A 16,742-nucleotide genomic window follows, 5' to 3' on the forward strand; every position below is an offset into this window, starting at 1 on the left:
ATGAAAAGTGACTCGGTAAAGGCAATCTCTTTGGGTGGTGGTGGGGGATCTACAGAGAGCCCTGGATTTAATCGGAGTCAGTGGGGGTCCAGTGGAAGACTCTTGCTATAGGTGTTTGGGGGGATGGATTGCCAAGGTGGGGGTTATTCTGGAAGGCAACGGGACAGAAGTGGTGGCTTTCTGTCCTCCTCTCTCCCTGTAAAAAGGTGAGCTGGAGTAGGGAAGCTGAGCAACAGCTATGTATCTGTTCCTTTTCCCAGAACAGCTAACTTGAGGCCTAAGTACATGATGAGGCTAAGAAACTTGGGGGCAGGACTCCTGCCACCTGAGAAAACCAGGTGCCCAAAGCCAGGAGAGCACCAGCTTCTTGGGCTGGAGGGATGGATGTGTTTCTCTGTCCTCTGTCTTTCTCTCTCTGTCTCTATGACCATCTCTCTTGCCTGCTAGAGAAGTGTAATTGGGTTGTAGGGATGCCCCGCTCTGGGGAGCCCAGGATTTATGGATGGCAATTAAAGTTTTATGAATTGCAGCTGAGGCTGGTTATTGAGCTATTTGAATGTGATTAGAATTCAATTAGAAAGCGGTTAGTGGTCAGTGGGTCTCCCAAGTGTAAACAGACAGCTATTCCAGAAATGTGCTAATCCAACATCTTGTGACAACAATTAAGGAGTCTCAGGGCTTAACTCGGGACAGGTCAGCTGTAACTACTTTTGTACCACAGGGTTTACCCCTGCAGCCATCCCAGATGGTCAGCCTCACTCCAGTCAGGCCCAGCCTGCCCTCAGTCACTACTCTCAAATACGGGCAGTCCCAAATCATTCCAGCCCCTAGAAAAAGACTTGGGGCTCACGGATTGAGAGATGCTTAATGGCAGGGTATTTTTACGGCCTAAACTGTCTAAATAGGTGATGCTGTTTCCCCATTCACTTTGCTTTTTTTCCTCCTTTTTGATGGTTATAATTCTTCTCTCTTTTTTCTTCTGGGTTAGGTAGAAGGTTCTCCAGTGTCTGGTTAGGGACGCAATTTTTTCAGTGGTTCTCAGAGTGCTAACGGAAAGAGCTCCTGTGCTGATGTGCTAGGAACCTGAATCCTGAGGAGATATGGTGGATGGTCTTGTTTTATTTTAAAGAAGTCTAACTAGGCAAGAAGCTTGAACATCTAATTAAATTTATGTCTGACTATGGAAATATTACATTCGAGTGCCAAGGAATTCTCAGAGAGGTGAGAGGCCTTTCCCTGGGTATTGTTTCCTTCTAGCTTTATGGCTGTGAGGCCAGTGGCTTAGGACCAGGCTGTGACCAAAAGTAGGTTCGTGTGAGAAGCTTGCATACTAGACCAAAACAAACAGAATCCGAAACAGCAGCAGTAACAGCAACAACAGACTCTCATTGCTATCCAGTTGATTTTTGACTCATAATGACCCTACAGGACAGAGCAGAACTGCTCCCTAGGGTTTCTAAGGCTGTAACCTTTACTGGGAGCCCTGGTGGCACAGTGGTTAATCGTTCAGCTGCTAACCAAAATGACGGCAGCTCCAGACCAGTTCTACTCTGTCTTACAGGGTCACTATGATTTGGAATCGACTCCATGGCATAGGCATAGGACTGCTACATCTTTCTCCCTAGAGTGGCTGGTGAGTTTGAACTACTGGCCTTTCCATTAGCAGTGAGAGCTTAACCACAGCACCACCAGCTCAATTAGGGCACTTGGTTCATTTGCTTGTCCCACCAAGAGCAAGTATTTTGGGGTCATGTCTGTGTAGACTCTCTCTTCTTTGTCTCTTTTCCTCAGTACTTATTTTTGGATCTCTCCTTGTCTCCCTTTCTCTCTCCCCCTTCCTCGAACTCAGCACCCATCTTCAGAAGCAGCCCCACCTGCCAAGGTCCCCATTCACAGGAAGGAAGCCCCTCATCCGTGGCCCTGGGCAGCACTGCAGCCAGTCCAGCCCAGCCCAGCCTGTCTCCTCCCCAGGGCAGCGGTGCCCAGAACCTGCTCAGGGCAGGAGACCCCAGCTCAGCCTCCTTCTCCAGGGAGAGAGCAGGCGGTCAGCGTGTGCCCACTGTCCCCAGGTGACCGCACAATTTTATTTCTCAGTGATTCTGTCCGATAAAATTTCATCGTCTATTAAGTAATCCCCAAAATGAGAACTCTTATGAGCCTATAATGAGCTCTAATTGCTGCGACTCGGGGAGCCACGTGGAAGGATTTATTCGGTATTAAGCAGTCGGGTACAGAGTACAGGCTGTTACCTAAGCCATTACTTTCATAATTCAAGGAGAAAATTAGTTCTTTTAAGGGGGGGGGGGATCCTTTGATTCCCTCCTTCTTGTTCTGGACGACAGAGGATGGCTTTGTCTGCCTGAGTGCAAGACAGCGTCACGAATGTGAAGGTAACAAAATTGCCCCCCTCCCCCGGCCAGAGCAACCCACCAACAACTTAGAGAAGAAAAAAAAAAAATCAAAGGAGTTCTAAAAAGAACAACAGAGGCATCACGTTCTGCCTCTGGACCCTTTAACTAGAGCCTGGATGAGCCGTTTCCTTCTAGCTCAACCCTAAGAGATGAATTCTTGGTTCTAGCTTTCAAAACGGCTTGCAGAACTTCCTCCCTCTCGCCTGATCGCACCTGACCCGATCCCCATTTCCCTCCCACTTCTCTTTCTTCCCGTTCCTTTTCACCCGCCAAGTCAGCAAAAGGGCTGGGACTCAGTGTTGCTTATTCAAAAGAGCCAGAGTTCTGCCCCGTGAATGTGCTTGGCCGTTTTTCTGGCTGTAACTCCACTTTGCCCCTTATTCGCCCTCCAAAGAGTCCCCCTTTATCCCCGAAGTTCTTTTTCAGTCTCAGCGTTTGCCCACAAGGTTCTCCTGCTCGAAACCGAGGCTGTGAGCAGGGCAGGACGGCCCTGGAGTTGGCGGGGCCGCCTGGGATTTATTTGCTCCTCTTACATTGATTTCATATTAGTTTCCAAAGCGATGAATGATCTCAAAGCTGGGTTTTGTTAGCCGAACACAAACAGGAGACAGGACTTACTTGCCCCCAGCTCCCTTTAATGAGGTCATTATCAAAGCGTGAACAAGTCTATGAATGTTTTATTGAAAGCGCATCGTTAACTTGTATCCATCCTTTTCTCCGAGTGGCATTGTGATATTGCTGTCTGTGGCACATCTTACCCGATATAGCCCGAGATTTCCCCATTCTCTGTAACCAGGCAACCCTTTCTGAATACCCAAAAATTGAAAAGAACCGCTTAGTCTTCAAGAAAGTCCTCAATAATAGTGGAAAAGAACAAAGATCCAGGAGACAACAAAATGCCACAGGGGTGACTTTTCATGAGCAATTATCTCTCATTAATCAGAAGAACAGCTGCAATATTAATTTTCTCTCTTTCTTCCTCTCTTTTCACAGTCCCCAACATTTGAATAATCATAAATTTTGATTTTATGGAGTCACATTTTCAGGGACTGGAGGAAAGCAGCTACCTAGGTGAAGACAAGGAGAAAACGCGTTCATTTTTTTTTTTTTGGTTTGGTTAAAGCTGTCAACAAAGCAAAAAGAAAAAAATAATAAAAATAAGGGAGCAATACCAGTGCCAGAGAAAACTGCCCTCCCCCTTCTAGACGGTGGCTGGGAAGGAGGATTCTCTTCTCCGGAGCCCCCTCCTCGCCACTCCGCCTCCCTCCCTTTCTCCCCCTGCCCATACCCTTCCCAGTTCTGCTCTGAGCAGGGCGGAGGGAAATGTCCCCAGAGTCTGGCGTGGGAGTTTCAGCCGGATTTCTGCGCGTTTAACTTGCAAACGTGAAGCCAAGCGTTGTCGATCTGACCAAAGAGACACTCTTTGGGCGTAACTCGCATTGTGACCATCAAAAGCCCGCCAGCCTTGGATGAACTGGGACGTGCTTTCAGCAGAAATGGGGCGCTCGCTCTCCTTTCAGGCGCCGGAGAGGCGATTGTTCGCAGGGTGTGTAGCCAGGGTGGAAAACCAGGGTCCCCAGATAAGGCTGTAACCTGCAAAGGAGCTTGCGGGAGTTAAAAGAATCTCATTAAAGCAGAGGCTGCAGTGAGCAAATACACACAGAGAACTCAGGCTCTTCTTGAAAAGCTGTGAATAGGGATGAAAAAGGGGCAGTTGGGAGCCAACCCCCACATTCCTGCGCTGGTTGAGGGATGGGGGGTTCAGGCACCTGGCTGTCCCTTTGGCGACCCCAATATTGTTACTTTTAATGCAGTGCTGGTCGAGGCCGTTCTAGGGAGAAGGCAGGCTGCGGTGCTTGTGCTCGCCCACCACCAAAAAAATGATCTTGCTTCTCCCTCGTGCCTATTCAGAGCGGATGGGCCTTTGAGAAACCTGAATTCGCCTTTGTGCTCACCACAGGCGCAAGAGTTCAGTTCGGCCCTCGGAGAAGAAGGGGGGTGGGGGTGTCGGGCGCTGCTGGGCAAAGCATGAGGGGCTTGGCTCAAAATTTCAGGACCGCCCAGTCTTCCCGGGGGCTCCGTGCAGAGTTTTGAAGGCACCGAACCCCTGCCACGCAGTCCCTCTGCTCCCCACTTCGCCTTAATTAATGTTCGCCAACCCCCCCCCAAATCCTCAAGCATAACAAGGCATCCGTCCCCCACCCTCAAAGCTCTTGTCTGTCGTCAGAATAAAATTTATTGAGCGCCTACTCTGTGCCCAGCGTGTGCTGGGCGCAGCGGGGGGCACGCCTGAAAAGGCCAAGACTGTATTGAATAGAATATTGTTTCATTTCAGGAACAATGCCTTGAGGTAGGGAACAATTATCCGGATAATTGAAGTAAATGTTCCACCTCCCTCCCTCTCTAGTTCCGCCAGGGCTTACCAACACTTTTTAGTAAGTTTTTTTCCGAGATGATTTTTATATGGGGAGTGTAAGGAGAGCTAAATTACACACTCGTACCAATTCCTCTCTTCCCTTGGCCTAAATTTGCTGAAGGCATTAGGCCGAAATGGTAATGGGGACCAAGACAGGTTTTTTGTTTAGTTTTTTAATGTTAGAAACCAAGAGTGAGCGTTTATACTTGTTAGCAATCCAGCCTTCCTGGTTTTCGACCTTGGTCGTATACAATAATCACCTGGAGGTTTTTATTTAAATACCCTTGCCAGGGCCCCACGCATAGAATTCTGATTTAATGGATCTGGTACGTGTCAGAGATTCGGGATTAACAACTCTCCACGGGGTTCTGATGCACGTGAGGGTTATGAACTATCTGAAAAATCCTTCCGCCCCTGCCCTTCCTGGAACCTGCAGCGAAATAACTTAACCTCTCTGAATCTTAGTCATTTGAACATTGCAAAGTGTTTAGTGAGCGTTTACTATGTGCCAGGCCGAGTGCCAGGGAATTAGGTTGCACAAAACCCGCCCTCAGGGGGTTTTCAGAATGGAAAACCAATCAACTCAGAACTGTTGAAATGCAAAGGGCCACTTGAACACGAAAGAAAAGCCCAAGAGCCTCTGAGAGCAGATAGAACCCAAGCTTGGGGTGACGCATTAAGCAGAGACCTGCGGAATGAGTGAAGCTGGCCTGGGAAAAGGAATGGGGAGTGGGTTTCTGACCACCGAACAGCGCGCACAAGAGTCCTGAAGCGTTTCTCTTGACTTATTTCAAGAGTTGAATGGAGGCCAGGTAGATAAGTGGAAGAATCTCAATTTCTGCATTCTGAAATGGAAAAAATGCCCGCCCTGTTCAAGTCTTTATGAGGAATTAAGGACTGCCTAGCCACGGGGGCCTAACCGAAATGTCAGCAGTTCAAATCCACCAGGCGCTCCTTGGAAACTCTATGGGGCAGTTCTACTCTGTCCTATAGGGTCGCTATGAGTTGGAATCGACTGGATGGCAACGGGTTTGTTTGTTTTTGGTTTAGCACAGGGTCTGGTGCTGGAAACAACTCTTCGTGGCTGCTTTTATTATTATCTGGAACCCCCATGGGCCTTTGAGGTTTAGGAAGATACAAGAGCTCTGGGCTTCGCAGCGAGGTACCAGGAAGCGGGAGCAGCTGCCCAATCATCTCCCCGCCGGGGCACTACTTTTTCTGCCTGAGTTTCGCGTTGAAGCCTCCTGCGCAGCGCTGCCACCAGGACCCGGTATCGTTCGATACTTCTCTAGCCCTTAGTTTCTTTTCTTTTTTTTTTTCTTAGTTTCAGGGTGTACCGGTCTCTGCTCAGCAGCCCCATCACCCCAGGCTTGGCAGGGGAGCCTCGCCACCTCCCTGTCAGCCCCGTCAAAGGCCCTGGCAACCCCCACCTGTGACTGCGCCGTAAGTTTCAAAAACGCTCCTGTGGCCCCTAGAAACGCGGCCTCGCTCTGCGGAGGAGGAAACAGGTGCTTCCAGGTTGCATGACTACCCTCGCCGCCACCATTTTCAGAGTCCTCCCTGTGTGCCAGGACCAGAACCAGCAGTTTTGCCTCCCTCCCTACAAGATAAAGCGCCACTATTTTGCAGTTGAAAACCCTGAAGATTATTGAAGTTCAACAATCAAGGTTACACACTAGAAATGGCAGAACCAGGATTCAGACCCATCTGTCTGATGTAGGGACTTCGAGTCTTAGGCACTAGGCAAAAAAAAAAAAAACAAAAAAACTACCTCCTAATAACACCGGGTGTTATTAAAAAAAAAAATTAGCAGCTAGCATTTATTGAATACCTACTACGTGCCAGCAATGGGTTAAGCCTATATACTCAATTTATTTTTCACAGGGACCCTGTGAGGTAGATACTCTTAGTTATGCATTTGTTTATTTTCTACTCCTTGATAACTATAGTTTTCTTATATGAGTTACTAAGGGGAGTCTAATATGGCCTGTAGGAGTCCCTGGATGGCTAAACGGTAAACACTTCCAAATGGTTGGAAGTTCTAGTCCATCCAGAGCTCCTCCAAAGAAAACCCATTGTCTCCATCCAGTGGATTCCACCTCACAAGGACCCTATAGGACAGAGTAGAACTGCCCCATAGGGTTTCCCAGGAGCAGCTGGTGGATTGGAACTGCCAACGTTTTGGTTAGCAGCTGGTAGCTCTTAAAGCTATGACACCAAGGCCCCATTCAAAGAAAGGCCTGGTGACCTACTTCTCAAAAGTCAGCCACTGAAAACCCTATGGAGCACAGTTCTACTCTGACACACGTGGGATTGCTATCAGTCAGAATCCACTCTACAGCAGCTTGATATATGTGTGTCAGAAAGGGCACAGACTGGCATGGGGTATGCGATTGTTTTTATTTGCTTGTCACAGCTCAGAAAGTAGTAACCGCTGGAAAACTTTTGGCGGGATGAAAGTAACAGTCTGCTCATTTCCTTCAAAAGCGCTCATCATAACCAGCATGTATGTCTGCCGGTTTATTTAAATCATGGTTGGGTTTTTCCCCCAGTTGACTGACTGCAAGCTGCTCAGGGGCAGAAACTGGGTCTGTTTTGTTTATTCCCCAGTGAATGCCAGACGTCCAGCTCAGAGCTGGCATATATAAGGAACACAATAAATATTTGTTGAATGTCTGATTCCTCATTTCAGAGACGGAGAAACTGGGGCTCCGAGAGGCTATGCAACTTGGCCAAGACCATATACCTTAGAAGTAGCAGAAGAAAAAAAAAAAAGCAGAGGGTGGCATCAAAACCAAGTCTTTCTGGTGCCAAGACCCTGCTCCCCTATTCACCATGCCCACAGCCTCTTGCGCCGCGTCCCCGGGACTACGGGAACAGAGCTTGGGAGCCCTGGGGGTCACAGCCGTCCCGGGCAGGGACACTTGTCCCGAGGGTCCGAAGTCTGTCTTCCTCTCTCTTCCCAGTGCCCAGTCGAGGATGAGTGAGGCGTAAGTTGCAAGAAGCCACTCCTCATAGTATAAATAAGGAGTGGCTTCTTGGTGGAAGTAAATAGGATCAAGGATTGTGCGAGTCGATCTCGGCGTGTCAGCTCCTCCCTGGCGCGCTAGTTCCCACAGCGCGAGAACCGCAACCTACCCCGGTCCTCGGGTCTGTCTTTTTCTGTGTCTCGGTCTCCCTCCGTCTCTGGCTAACTTACTTCTCATTAGAAAACGAGGCGAACCCACAGCCTGAAAACACCCCCACCGGCAACGCCGGGCAAACACCAAACGCTCGCGAGTCCAGGGTCCGCAAAGCAACCTCGCACTACAGGTGCGCATGCGCTAGCGCGAAAGTCAAGGAGAATTTAAGCGTGAGTCTGTGTGCGCAAGCGTGAGTGTGTAAGAGTGTGGCCAGCATGCGTGATCGTAAACGTGTGTAATAAGCTGTGTGTTGTGAATGTGTGCGTGAAGTGAACGTATGTGTCCGCAAGTGAATGAAAAAGTGAACAAGGGTGAATATGAGTGGGAATGTGTGCGTAGATGACGTGTGTAGTAGGTGTGTGAGATCTTGAGTAGGTGTGAGCTTGAGTGTGTAAATAAGTGAGTGAATATATAAATATGAGACTAAGATTTGTAAGGATGTATGTGTGAGTGAGGGTGTATGTGAAGAGTGTGGGTGAGTATGTGAAGAGTGTGGGTGTGTGAATGTGAGTGTAAGAAAGTGTGTGCCCCCGAGAGTATGTGTGAGGTTGTGCGTGTATGGCTAAGAACCTGTGTGTGCGTAAGGGTGTGTGGGAAGAGCATGAGTGCAAGATAATAAACTGGCTTGTGTGGGGGGCGCGTGCGCGGGGCCCGTGCCCTGCGCTCGCCTCTCCGCCGCGCACTCCACGCCCCTCGCGGTGGGTAGTACAGCCTCTGTGGGGGAGGCTTCCGCCAACCTTCCCTAAGTCCTCCAGGGAACAGGCCTTGGAAACTGTGGGGTCACGGGGTGGGGGGCTGGGCGGGGCGTTTTCTTAAGTAGGAACCCGGATGCGCTGAGGGGTAGGGCTTCTGGAAGCGTTGCCGCGAGGTTTCCGGTTTCCCCTGACTGGAGTTTTCCTCACCTGCCCCGTGGATCATCTTTCCGTCATATTTACTCAGCCAGCATTTATGGTGCGCCTACAGTATGCCAGCCTCTGCTCTAGGCGCTGGGGAAAGCAGGAGAACCGGTCCTTCTGTTCGTGTCACCACTCTGTAAATACTGGTGATACAAACATAAATTTTGTCTTCTGCCCTCAAGCAGAGGGATATAGAGGAGCTTATAGGAATAAGATAATATATTGAAATAAATGCAAGTCCATTCCTCCTCCACCTCCACTTCAACCTCAACCTTTTCACTGCACCATTGAGATCTGGCTTGGGGTTAGGAGGTCCTGGGAGTGAAACCTTTTGCTCTTTGACAGTGGAAATAATAACGGTACTCTCTATAGGGTTGCTGTGAGCATTAAGTCATGACGTTCCTTGACATAATGCCTGACAACATGGTTAGCACTCAATGTATACAAAAACCCATTGCCATGGAATTGATTCCAACTCATATATATATTTTTTTTCATAGCGACCCTATAGGACAGAGTAGAATTGCCTCAAAGGGTTTTTCAAGAAGTGGCTGGAGGATTGGAACTGTGGACCTTTTGGTTAGCAGCCAAGCTCTTAACCATTTCGCCACCAGGGCTCCCAATATATATAAAAAACAAACCCATTGCCATCATGTTGATTCCTACTCATAGCGACTCTATAGAACAGAGTAGAACTGCCCCATCGAGTTTTCAAGGAGCACCTGGTGGATTTGAACTGCAGACCTTTTAGTTAGAAGCCATAGCACTTAACCACTAGGCCACCAGGGTTTCCCGCAATATATATAAGCTCTTATTATTCCACCACCCGTCTCTGTTTATTGTACTGTGGTGACCTTTGTGGTGCTGAAGGCTATGCCACTGGTATGTCAAAAAACAGTAGGGTCGTTCATGGTAGAAAGCTTTCAAGGGAGCTTCCAGACTAAGACAGACTAGAAAGGAAAGTAGTGATCTACTTTGAAAATTAGTCAGTGAAAACCTTGTGGATCACAACAGCACATAGTTCAATTTGCTCGCTTTGGATATGTCATTAACGAAAAAAAAAAACCAAACCAGTTGCCGTCAAGTCGATTCCGACTCATAGCGACCTTATATGTCATTAAAAAAAAAAAAATTTAGAGGGATTAATTGCCAGAGGAAGACATTGTATTTGGTGAAGTAGAGGGCCAGTGAGGGCAAGGGAGACCCTCAGTGAGATGGATAAGCACAATAGCCACAAGAATGGACTTGAACTTGCTGGTGATTGTGAGAATGATGAAGGCTTGGGCAGTGATTAGTTCCATTGTACATAAGGTCACCATGAGTGGGAGTTGGCTCAAGGGCAGGTATCTATCATTATTATTATGTTTCTCAGCTCTAATGGAATGTTGTGGGAAGGGGAAGTACTGCATTTGTTGGCTACAAAGTTTAAGAAATTATCTACAGATTTGATATACCCATGAATTTAAATTAAGTTAAACTAATTTCTGTGTAAGTTATTTTAAATTCCTCTCTAGCATCAGGCTGTGAGTACTAGCTGCTAGGCCTTTATTCTTCCCTAGTGATTTTTTCCTCTCCTGGGCCAATGTTATCAGCAGTTCTGTTGCCACAAACCCACAGGGAAATGAAAAAGCATTGGGAGAAGACAGCCAGAACCCAAGGGGCCAGATGATCTTTCAGGCAGCCTTAGCCCATTAAAATGAAAGGAAGCGTTTTCACAATGGCTCAAAACGTGTGCTATAATTTAACCTTGTGAACAAAACTTCTGATTATATGTTGTTTGTTGTTTTTAGGTGCCTTGGAATCAGTTCCCACTCACAGCAACACTATATACAACAGAACGAAACACTGCCGGGTCCTGAGCCATTCTCACAGTAGTTGCTATGTTTGAGCCCATTGTTGCAGCTACTGTGTCAATCCATTTCATTGAGGGTCTTCCTCTTTTTCGCTGACCCTCTGCTTAACCGAGCACAATGTCCTCCAGGGGCTCGTTCCTCCTGATAACGTGTCCAAAGTATGTGAGATGAAGTCTGGCCATCCTTATTTCTAAGGGGCATTCTGGCTGTACTTCTTCCAAGACAGATTTGATCACTCTTCTGGCAGTCCATGGTATATTTAATATTCTTCACCAACACCATAATTCAAAGGCATTAATTCTTCTTCAGTCTTCTTTATTCATTGTCCAGCCTTTGCATTTATATGAGGCGATCAAGAATACCATGGCTTGAATCTGGCTCACCTTAGTCCTCAAAGTGACACCTTTGCTTTTTAACATTTTAAAGAGGTCTTTTGCAGCAGAGTTGACCAATGCAATGTGTCTTTTGATTTCTCGACTGCTGCTTACATGGGTATTGATTGTGGATCCAAATAAAATGAAATCCTTGGCAACTTCGATATTGTATTTTCTCTGTTTATCATGATGTTGCTTATTGGCCCAGTTGTGAGGATTTTTGTTTCCTTTATGTTTACGTGCAACCCACACTGAAGGCTATAGCCTTTCATCTTCATCAGTAAGAGCTTCAAGCCCTCTTCACTTTCAGGAAGCAAGGTTGTGTCATCTGCATATCGCAGGCTGTTAATGAGTCTTCCTCCAATTCTGACACCCCCTCCTTCTTTATGTTGTCCAGCTTCTCGGATTATTTGCCTAACATACGTATTGAATAAGTATGATGAAAAGATTCAACTCTGACACACATTTCCTGATTTTAAACCACTCAGTATCCCCTTGTTCCATTTGAAGGACTGCTTCTTGGTCTATGTACAGATTCCTCATGAGCACAGTTAAGTGCTCTGGAAGTCCAGTGGAAACCCTGGTGGCGTAGCTGTTAAAAACTATGGGTGCTAACCAAAAGGTCAGCACTTCAAGATTCACCAGGAGCTCCTTGGAACCCCTATGGGGGAACTCTACTCTGTCGTATAGGGTCGCTATGAGTTGGAATTCACTTGACGGCAACGGTTTTGGTTTTTTTGTTTGTTTGGAAGTCCCATTCTTCACAACATCATTCATAATTTGTTATGATTCACACAGTCAAATGCCTTTGCATAGTCAATAAAACACAGGTAATCATCTTTCTGGTATTCTCTGCTTTCAGCCAAGATCCATCTGACATCAGCAATGACATCCCTTGTTCCACATCCTTTTCATAATCCTGCTTGAATTTCTGGCAGTTCCCTGTTGATATACTGCTGCAACTGCTTTTGAATTATCTTTAGCAAAATTTTACTTGAGGGTATGTCTTAGGCTGGGTTCTCTAGAGAAGCAAAACCAATAAAGTATAAATATCTATAGAGGGAGATTTATATCAAGGAAATGGCTTACGTGGTTGTAGAAGCTGGAATGTCCTAAGTCTGTGGGTCAGAATAGAGGTTTCTCCTGATGCACGTAACCATCAGGGCTGGAGAACCCATGATCGGCGGGTTGGAGAGCAGGACTCTTATTCACAGGCTGTCAAGATTGAAGAGTCCCAAAGATTGGCAGGTAAGCTGCTAGCTCAAGTCCCAAGAACTGGAGATCAGATGAACAGGATCCAGCTGCAGGATCCAGAACAAGCAAAAGCCCACAAGCCATGCCAGAGTATCCACTTATAGTCAATGTAGGCCACACACCCAAGAAACTCCCTTTCCACTGATTGGCTGTTCACAGCAGATTCCATCATGGAGGTGATCACCTAATATCAAATCTCATCATGGCAGTGATCACACCATCATACGACTATCAAACCACTGAGAATCATGGCCCAGCCAAGTTGACACAAAACCTTAACTATCACAGGGTGATGTTCATGATAAAAAAAAAAAAAAATTTTTTTTTGTTAATGATATTGTTCAATAATTTCTGCATTCTGTTGGATCACCTTTCTTTGGGATTGACACAAATATGAGTCTGTTCTAGTCAGTTGGCCAGGTAGGTGTCTTCCAAATTTCTTGGCGTAGAAAGGTGAGCACCTCCAACGTTGCACCTATTTGTTGAAACATCTCAACTAGTATTCCATCAGTTCTTAGAAACTTGTTTTTGCCAATGCCTTCAGTGCAGCTTGAGCTTCTTCCTTTAACGTCATCGGTCCTTGATCATATGCTACTTCCTGAAATGGTTGAACATTGACCAGTTCTCTTTAGTACGGTGACTTTGTGTATTCCTTCCATCTTCTTTTGATGCTTCTTGTGTCTTTTTTTTAGTTTTGTGTCTTTCAATATTTTGCCCATATTGCAATTTGAGGCTTAAATTTTTTCTTCAGTTCTTTCAGCTTGAGAAATATCAAGCTGACTCTAGGTCTTTGCACATTTCTTTATCATACCTTACTTTGTCTTTCTGAGCTGCCCTTTGAAATCTTCTGCTCTGTCATGGATTGAATTGTGTCCCCCAAAAATATGTGTGTCAATTTGGCTGGGCCACGATTCCCAGTATTGTGTGGTTGTCCTCCATTTTGTGATTGATATAATTTTCCTATGTGTTGTAAATCCTAATCTCTGCCTGTGGTTAATAAGGCAAGATTATGTTAAAGAGGATTAGAGTGGGATGTGACACCCTTGCTCAGGTCACATCCCTGACCCAATGTAAAGGGAGTTACCCTGGAGTGTGGCCTACACCACCTTTTATCTTACAAGAAATAAAAGGAAAAGAAAGCAAGCAGAGAGGGGGACCTCATACCACCAAGAAAAGCAGTGCAGGGAGCAGAGTGCGTCCTTTGGACCTGAGGTTCCTGTTCAAAGAAGCTCCTAGAGCAAGGGAAGATTGGTGACAAGGAAGTTCCTCCAGAGCTAACAGACAGAGAAAGCCTTTCCCTGGAGCTGATGGCCTGAGTTTGGACTTGTAGCCTACCAGACTGTGAGAGAATAAATTTCTCTTTGTTAAAGTCATCCACTTGTGGTATTTCTGTTACAGCAGCAGTAGATGACTAAGACATGCTCTTTTGCATGATCATTTCTTCCATTTGCTTGTTGCCCTGTTTTCGTCCATTTTGGTCTTTTCTTTCTTTCCTGTCTTTTTAATGGTCTTTTGCTTTCTTCATGTATAATGTCCTTGACGCCATCCCAAAATATGTCTGGTATTCAGTCATTATTGTTCATTGGGTCAAATCTGTTCTTGATATGGTCTCTAAATTCAGGTAGGATATACTCAAGGTTGTATTTTGGCTCTTGTAGACTTATTTTAATTTTCTTCAGCTTCAACTTCAACTTGCCTAGGGGCAGCTGATGGTCTGTTCCGCAGTCAGCATCTGGCCTTGTTCTGACCGATGATATTGAGCTTTTCCATCATCTCTTTCCACAGGTGTAAATTGATTTGATTTCTGTATATTCCATCTGGTGAGGTCCACTTGTGCAGTCACTGTTTATGTTGCTGAAAAAAGGTATTTGCAATGAATAAGTCGTTAGTCTTGCAAAATTCTATCATATGATCTCCTGTGTCATTTCTGTCACCAAGGCCAGTGTCATGGATTGAATTATGTCCCCCCCAAAATATGTGTATCAACTTGGCTGGTCCATGATTCCCAGTATTGTGTGATTTTCCTGTATGTTGTAAATCCTGCCTCTGTGATGTTAATGAGGGAAGATGGGCTGCAGTTGTGTTAGTGAGGCAGGACTCAGTCTACAAGATTGGATTGTGTCTTGAGGCAATCTCTTGAGATATAAAAGAAAGAAGTAAGAGATAGGAGGACCCCATACCACCAAGAAAGCAGCACCAGGAGCACAGTGTGTCCTTTGGACCTGGGGTCCCTGCACCTGAGAAGCTCCTTGACCAGTGGAAGATTGAGGACAAGGACCTCCCTCCAGAGCTGACAGAGAGAGAAACCCTTCCCCTGGAGGTGACACCCTGAATTTGGACTTTTATCCTACTTTACTGTGAGGAAATAAATTTCTCTTTGTTAAAGCCATTCACTTGTGGTATTTCTGTTATAGCAGCGCTAGATGACTAACACAGCCACATAACATAGGAAATATGTTTCCTGCTCCACCATGTGCCTCCCTGGAACAAGGTACAGTGTACAAATGTAGGGCATGGTTTTTTTCTTTTCTTTTCTTTTTTAAGAAGACTGTTTTAAATTCCTTTTCTTTTTTGATGTCGAAACTAGGATTACAAAAATAATTTTGTTTTAAACTGGAAAGGGTATGTTTAAGGACTGAATTTACTTATTGAAACTTTTTTTTTTTTTTTAGGAAAAATATATCACAAAGAAATATTGAGAAGTATAAGAATTGGTTGTAGCATCCGGCTTCTTGAATTAAGAGCTGGAAAGGAATTCTCCCAGTCTCCAGTTGACCCATCTCATGTTGCTATCAGGGAAACTGAGATCCACACAGATGAAGTGGCATAAGCGATCAGACCCTCCTAGCAATCACTAAGTAGGACCATCTCAGCTTTGTTCTTTTACTCCTGGTTTTACACCTACACTTATACTTACAGATGCCCTGGAAACTAGGAAAAGAAAAGGGAGAAGAGTTCCATCCCCTATGGTACCAGCACATCTCAGTTGCTGGCAACTCCATCTTCTGGTGGCTCAGGCCCGAACCCGTGGAATCTTTCTTGACTCCTGTCTTTCTCTTTCTCTCCTTCTGTACATTTAATCCATCAGGAAGTCCTGAGAGCTCTACCTTTAAATATGCAGAAACCAACCACTTCTCAGCACTTCCACCACTGTTGCACTGGTCCAATCTCACAGCTCTAACCTCCTGCATTGCCTCCTGACTGGGTTCCTTCTTGGCATACTTGCCTCTATAGTCCATTCTCAAGTCAGCAGCCAGGAGGATCTTCTAAGAATATAAGATCAGGACAGAGCAAAAGTTAAAGACTTTACAATGGCAAAATGATCCTCTGTGATCCAGTCCATGGCTACCTCGCTGGCCGCCTCTTCTCCTCTCCCTGCTTTCCTTGCTGGTTTGGCCCTTTCCTATACTGGTCTTTCCCCTGCCAAGAACTCTTCCCTTAGAAGCCCACATATCTCACTTCCTCACCTTCGAGTCTTTTTAAAATATCAAAGCCCCTGCTGGGCCCTCTGCCCTCCAAACCCACTTATCATGCTCTATTTTTTTTTCTCCCATAAAATTTATCATTCTCTGATATACTAAGAATATATGTTTATTGTCTGAGTGTCCCTGCTAGAATGAAAGCTCCTGGAAGATAAAGATTTTTGTCTGTTGAGGTCAGTGATATAGTGTCTAGCATAATAGGCATTCAGTCAATATTTGATGAGGGATTAAAGAAGACCATCAGTGTTCCAGGTAGATACCTAATCACAACTGGCTTTTACCTGTGTATAGCACTTTGAAGTTTACAAAGATTCTTAAATAGGTTATGTCATTGGATGTGCACAATTACATAAGCTAGATACTCCTTTTTTTTTTTTCAAACTGTCATTTCCACAATGAGGTATTGAGAGGTTAAAGGGCTTGCCCAAATCGTATCCAAGACTAGAATTTAAATCAGAGTGTCATTTTTGGTAGGAGATGTGTTCTCTGTTTCTAGACCTCTTGCATAAATGAAGGAGCCCTAGTGGTACAGTGGTTAAAGTGCTCACCTGCTAACCAAAAAGTCTGTGGTTCGAACCCACCAGCTGCACTGTGGGAGAAAGATGTGGCAGTCTGCTTCCATAAAGATTTACAGCTTGGAAACCCTATGGGGGTAGTTCTGCTCTGTTCTATAGATTTGCTATGAGTTGGAATCGATTCAACAGCAGTAGGTTTGGTTTGGTTTTGGTTTGGCTAAATGAAGAAAACCAGTATGTTATTGGATACACTGTTGTTAGTTGCTGTTGAGTTGGCTTTGATTCATGGTGACCTTATGTATAACAGAATGAAACCTTGTCCAGTTTTGCACCATTCTCACAATCATTGGTATGTTTGA

The sequence above is a fragment of the Elephas maximus genome, chromosome 5, assembly GCF_024166365.1.
Source record: "Elephas maximus indicus isolate mEleMax1 chromosome 5, mEleMax1 primary haplotype, whole genome shotgun sequence".
Taxonomy (NCBI): Eukaryota; Metazoa; Chordata; class Mammalia; order Proboscidea; family Elephantidae; genus Elephas; species Elephas maximus.